We start from the raw sequence: 7,294 nt of genomic DNA on the forward strand, positions 1-7,294 counted from the left end.
TGAGCCGATTAATCATTGTATCTTTTTTCTTGGAAATAAAACAAAAAAATTTTATAATTTCCATACTTTTATAATTGAGGCGTTCTATTATTATTGAATCTGAAGAATATCGGAGGTACTGTCATAGGAAAAATATATCTGCTCATATACCGCTTATACAAGGCGAGTTATGACCCTCTGAATTTGAGTTTTAGAAACGGAACATGCATTTTCGGAAGAAACCACATGATCCGATTCAAGAACTGATATTTTTTTGAGAATCTCCGACAACGGATATATTTTATCCAATTATTTTCTATACATACTTTTGATACGAAACAATATTTTCTATATTTTGGAACGAAACCGAGAAATATTCGGAAAATTTTTGTCATTCCTTTGTATAAAATTGAATAAATACGAAACTATGGGAGTTATCATGGTATTCATGGTATCAATCGACTAAGATAGCCTCAATCTCTGTCCTCCATTCCATTGCAACACTACATTCTCAAACATTCGTGTATTATACAGGGTGAAAGTCGAGACAAATTTTTTTCTCAAAAAAATTCATATTATCTACAGATCAGCAGCTGAAACGTGGTAATGAGAAAAAATCGGTAGAAGACCATAGGTACTATCATAGAAAAAATATACCTCTTTTTACTTGATTATGCAAGGCAAGTTATAGAGGTTTGAATTTGAGCTTTTGCAACGGATTTCGACATTTCAAAGGGTACCCCTTTGGATTGAAAATGGAGAAAAAATCTTTTGACTGCGATTTCAACCAAATTCTGTACATGGGAGTTAAATGATATAGGGATTCGACAAGAGTTGTCAGTTTCCGGAAAAAAAAATTTTGACAAGGGGAAAATCCATGAAAATTGAATTTTCGTAAAAAAGATATTTCCAGTGTAAAAAATAATACTTTTTCTGAAATCTCCGGCGACGAATATATGATATTTGATCTTTTTCCCAATACTTTTAGACGAACCCATAATTTCAAGATTTTGGCACAAAACCGAGAAATTTTCGGAATATTGTTGTCATCCCTGAGTATAAAATTGAATAAATTCGGAACTATGAGAGTTATCATGATATTTATGGCCTCAATCGTTTAAAAAAAACCTTCATTTTTTTTTTATTTCAGTTTAACGTGCCTCGACAGCGCTGGTCATTGGCACACAAAAACAATCATAAGTTAATCACATTTGAATTAAATAAAAATAAAATCAAAGTTAAATACAGCTACATACAAAAAATAAAATCTGTTACAATGTATAAATTAAATTATCTTTTCTTGTACAGCTTGGTGGCTTTAAGGAACTGCACGATTTTCCTTATTTCCGTCGGGCAGTTAAGTGTCTCCTGTAGGTTGGTTTTCATATCAAACTGTTGATATGCGGTGGAATATTCTCTGCAGTCGGTGAGGATGTGCTTAACAGTCACAGGAACTTGACAAGTTCGGCAGATAGGACGACTTTCTGACGACATCAAATAGCCGTGAGTAAGTTTCGTGTGGTTGATGCGAAGTCTTCTTATTGTCACAGCTTCTCCCCTATTCAGAAAGTTTAGGGAAAAGTGAGAAGTAGTTGGGTGGATTTGATGTAGTGCTGTAGTGCTCATGCTCCATGTATCGTGCCAAGATTTTTTAGTGAGGTGTTTGAAAGTAATTTTCAGATCATTGTCCAGCTGTACTGGGATTTCAAGATGATTTTTTGTGGCTTCTTTGGCGTGGCGATCGGCGCATTCGTTTCCAGCAATTCCAGTGTGCGATGGAAGCCAAATGAGAGAGACTGTTATATCAAGAGCAAAGAGAGTTTTGGACTATTGGGTGGTCGGTGAATATGGTTGAGATGGACTGTATGGATGAAAGAGAGTCAGTACATATGGCGATATGTTTATGGGGAGAAGTAACATATTTGAAGGCTTGAAGGATACTGTATAGTTCACCAGTGTAAACAATACACGTCGAGGGTAAACGGAAAGAACTTATGAGTTCGTGGTTTGTAGTGACGACGCAACCCACACCGGATTCAGCTTTGGAGGCATCCGTATAGAGAATTAGGTCGAAGGAATTTTTATGCATAATTTCCAAGAATGCTTTCTCTACAAGAGCGCTAGGGGATTCGTGTTTATTGTAGATGGTTAGTGATGTATCTACTATGGGAATATTTTTTGTCCACGGGGGAGAAGAAGGCAAAGAAAGTGGAAAGGTCAACGAGAGGTTGGTATTTTGGAGTAGAGGAGTGAGCAATTGAGGGATTGAATTTACAGTTATTCGTGAGTTATTGGGTACGGAAGTGGTGGTAAATAGCGAATGGACAGGATTAGAAGGATTGGATACTTTAGCAGCATATGACAGGAGAAGAGATTGTCGTCTGAGGAATAGTGGTGGCTCATTAGCTTCAACATTGACACTAGCGGCGGGACTTGAGCGAAAGGCACCAAGACAGGCGAAGAGCGGTGTTGTGTACAGAGTTCAACAAGTCAGTTTTAGACTTGGAAGCGGACATATAGATAAAACAACCATAGTCAAGCTTTGAGCGTATGAGAGCTCTGTAAACTCTTAGCAGTATAGTTTCATTGGAGCCCCATTGAAGGTGGCTAAGGGTTTTAATTATGTTCAGCCTCTTTAGGCAAATACCTTTTACATCATGAACATGGTGGTTCCAGTTGAGTCGAGAATCAAAAGTCATACCAAGGATTTTGCATTGATTCACAATAGGTAGAGGGGAGTTATCAAGGAAAATTTGGGGTGAGTGAATAGATGTTCTTCGAGAGAATTTTATCAGCATGGATTTGTTTCGGGAAAATGATAATCCTAGGTAGGGGGATCTCTCTTGTAGTAGATTTATTGCGTTTTGGAGCAGTTGGCATGTAGAGGGGACGTATTTACCGTGGCAATAAATGATTAGGTCATCAGCGTATTGGACATATTTTATGGGAGGTGGGAAGTTGTCACATAACTCATTTATTGAGAGGATAAATAAAGTAGAGCTTAATACTGAACCTTGAGGGATGCCAGTATTTTGTGGATGAGGAAGGGAGAGCTTACCGTTTGCGGAAACCCTGAAAATTCTATCAGTTAGGAAATTATGGATGAATGATAATATGTTACCATGTAGATTGTATTGAGTGAGTTTATTCATTATTGCACCTCTGGATATAGAGTCAAAAGCGCCTTCAATGTCGAGAATAGTTGCAATGACGTCCTGATGGTTATTTAATGCAAAGGAGATATCTGTTTGCAAGAGAACAAGGTTGTCATATGTCGATCGATTACGTCGAAAACCCGATTGTGCGTCGGGAATCAGTTTGTATTTTTCAAGGAACCATAGGAGTCTTCTATTGATTATTTTTTCAATGAGTTTACAAGTAGTGCAAGTAAGTGAGATTGGACGGAAAGACTTAGGGGATAATGTGGATTTACCTGCTTTTTTAATTGGAATGATTATAGAGTTGCGCCATGGATCAGGAAATTGGTGAGTATTCCAAATAATGTTATAGATGTCAAGGAGCTTTAATGTACATCACACTATGTGGGGCTCCGACCAAACTCGCACTAGAGGCAACACAATAGAAAAAGTCATAAATTCAACTGGTACCTGTCTGTTAAATACTGGAACCAAAACTCACTTTAACATCTCCTCAGGTTAGGTTAGGTTAGGCTAAAGCTAAATTTATTGTCAAGCAAAGTAAAGAATCTGCTTGGCAAAGTTATACTTCATCCCTTAACCACAATACAGACCCCAGTCAAGTTTGGAAAAAAATTGCACAAATTCAAGGCAAAAAAACTAATATCAAAATTCCTTCTTTAATATCTAACGATCTGCTTATCACCGACAGCCAAAAAATCACTGACACACTCGCGCAACATTTTAAAGAAAATTTCAGCATCCATAATACGGCAACCGATTTTCATAACTCATATATTCAGCCCTCCTCCGCACTACAGCTAAATCCTCTCGATATTGCGTCTATCAATGCTCCTATTAGTTTAAATGAACTAAAATTCGCGCTATCGTCCTGCAAAAATTCTGCTGCCGGTCCTGATGATGTCCTGTTTATATTTCTCAAAAAACTATCCTTCATTTTATTCATTGGTCTCATTGCAATTCTTCATTCTCATACATACGCGTATTATACAGGGTGAAAGTTGAGACAAATTTTTTTCTCAAAAAAATCCACTTAAAAATTCATATTATCTACAGATGAGCAGCTGAAACGTAGTAATGAGGTAAAATCGAAAGAAGGCCATAGGTACATTTTCTAATCCAATTTTCACAATACATCTATCTATCTCATCAAGTTTATATATCGAGCAGAATCTACTTTGATAATAAATTATTTTTTTTTTGTTATTAAAACTATTTCATACATTTTTTATATGTTACACTTCGAACGGTTTCTATTTTAATAAAACTTTAAACTAACCTAACCTAACCTTTTTTTAGTGTGGATGGGAAAATCTTCATAATACCAATCAGAAGGTGTCCCAGGTGTGCATCGCTTCACACAACCTAAACTAACATACATCTATTTCTTTATTTTTGGACAAGTACCTATATCGAGCGGAATATAATTTCATAATACTTTTTTCCCTTTGTATTACTATTTTCATACAACTTTTATATGTTACACCCCGAACGGCTTCTACATACAAAACAACACCTCCATTCAATTTTCACAATTCATCTTTTTCGACAATTTCATACATCGAGCGACCATCTAATTTCATAATACTTTGGTTTCATAATTATTACTATTTTCATACAACTTTTATATAACACACCTCGGACGGCTTATACATACAAAACATCTCCATTCAATTTTCACAATTCATCTTTTTCGACAAATTCTCATATCCTATCGGCCAGAAGACAAACTAAACATGATTCTATACACACTAGCGCCATCTGCCGGTCAGACCCCAAACTTAACACGGTTTTATAGACACTAGCGCCCCCTGCCGGCCAGACGCCAAACTTAACACGGTTTTATAGCCACTAGCGCCCTCTGCCGGCCAGACGCCAAACTTAACACGGTTTTATAGACACCAGCGCCCTCTGCCGGCCAGAAGACAAACTAAACACGATTCTATATACACTAGCGCCCCCTGCCGGCCAGACGCCAAACTTGACACGGTTTTATAGACACTAGCGCCCTCTGCCGGCCAAACGCCAAACTTAACACGGCTTTATAGACACTAGCGCAGTCTGCCGGCCGGACGCCAAACTTAACACGGTTTTATAGACACTAGCGCCCTCTGCCGGCCAGACGCCAAACTTGACACGGTTTTATAGATACTAGCGCCCTCTGCCGGCCAGACGACAAATTAAACACGAACTTTTCCTAATCCAATTTTCACAATACATATATCTATCTCTTCAAGTTTATATATCGAGCAGAATCTACTTTGATAATAAATTTTTTTTTTTTTTCGTTATTATTACTATTTCATACAACTTTTATATGTTACACATCGAACAGTTTCTATTTTCATAAAACTTTAAACTAACCTAACCTAACCAAACCTAATCTAACCTTTTTTTTAGTGTGGATGGGAAAATCTTCATAATACCAATCAGAGAGTATCCCAGGTGTGCATCGCTTCACACAACCTAACCTAACATACATCTATTTCTTTATTTTTGGACAAGTACCTATATCGAGCGGCCATCTAATTTCATAATACTTTTTTCCGTTATTGTTAATATTTTCATAGCACTTTTATATAATATACCTCGAACGGCTCCTACATACAAAACATTTCCATTCAACTTTCACAATTCATCTTCTTCGACAAGTTCCTATATCGAGCGGAATATAATTTCATAATACTTGTTTTTTATTATTATCACTAATTTTATACAACTTTTATATAATGCACCTCGGACGTTCATACATCGAGCGGTCATCTAATTGCATAATACTTTTTTCCGTTATTGTTTATATTTTCATAACACTTTTATATAATATACCTCGAAAGGCTTCTACATACAAAACATCTCCATTCTACTTTCACAATTCATCTTTTTCGACAATTTCCTCTATCGAGCGGAATATAATTTCATAATACTTTTTTCCGTTATTGTTAATATTTTCATAACACTTTTACACCTCGGACGGTTTGTAATTTCATAATACTTCTTTTTAATATTCACAATACATCTTTTATACATTTTCACTATACATCTTTATTAATGTTAATGTAGAAAGCGTACCGTTGTACAGCGCACATATATGTGTGGTGTATCGAAGTTGACGTCTCGTTAAATTTTAATGAACTCGTTATAATTTACGTAAAGACGTTGTTTCGGTCATTCCACATTAGTGGATTATATAGTTTTCTGAAAGGGTGGGTCCCCGTTCTCCTCCAATATATTTTCGTATATTGCTAGCGGTTCCCTTTTTAGATATTATATCAACTTATCCACAAATTAAATATTTATTGCGAGATCGCGAATTTAGCTAGCGTTTTACCGTGAGCGATTCATATTCCATTCGGTGAAATTTTATGAAATAAGAAAATAAAAAATAAATAAAGCGTGGCGCTGAAAATTATATATTTTCAATAATAAGCGCAGCAAAAACGCAAACGAAAAAGTAATATAGATGATTATATATTATGTATAAATATAAAATATATGTAATATGAAAAAACATCATAATTCTCCTCCTGGGGTGGTGGATATTGTTATTAAAACTTTTTCGATAATAGTTTTATTAAATATATATATATATATATATATATATATATATATATATATATATATATATATATATATATATATATATATATATATATATATATTATAAAACACAGTTCCCTGGTTGATCCTGCCAGTAGTCATATGCTTGTCTCAAAGATTAAGCCATGCATGTCTCAGTACAAGCCAAATTAAGGTGAAACCGCGAAAGGCTCATTAAATCAGTTATGGTTCCTTAGATCGTACCCACATTTACTTGGATAACTGTGGTAATTCTAGAGCTAATACATGCAAACAGAGTTCCGACCGGAGACGGAAGGAGCGCTTTTATTAGATCAAAACCAATCGGTGGCGGGCTTGCTCGTCATCGTACAATTTGGTGACTCTGAATAACTTTTCGCTGATCGCACAGTCTCGCACCGGCGACGCATCTTTCAAATGTCTGCCTTATCAACTGTCGATGGTAGGTTCTGCGCCTACCATGGTTGTAACGGGGAATCAGGGTTCGATTCCGGAGAGGGAGCCTGAGAAACGGCTACTACATCCAAGGAAGGCAGCAGGCGCGCAAATTACCCACTCCCGGCACGGGGATGTAGTGACGA

Source organism: Diorhabda sublineata, chromosome 10, assembly GCF_026230105.1.
Source record: "Diorhabda sublineata isolate icDioSubl1.1 chromosome 10, icDioSubl1.1, whole genome shotgun sequence".
NCBI classification, from domain to species: domain Eukaryota; kingdom Metazoa; phylum Arthropoda; class Insecta; order Coleoptera; family Chrysomelidae; genus Diorhabda; species Diorhabda sublineata.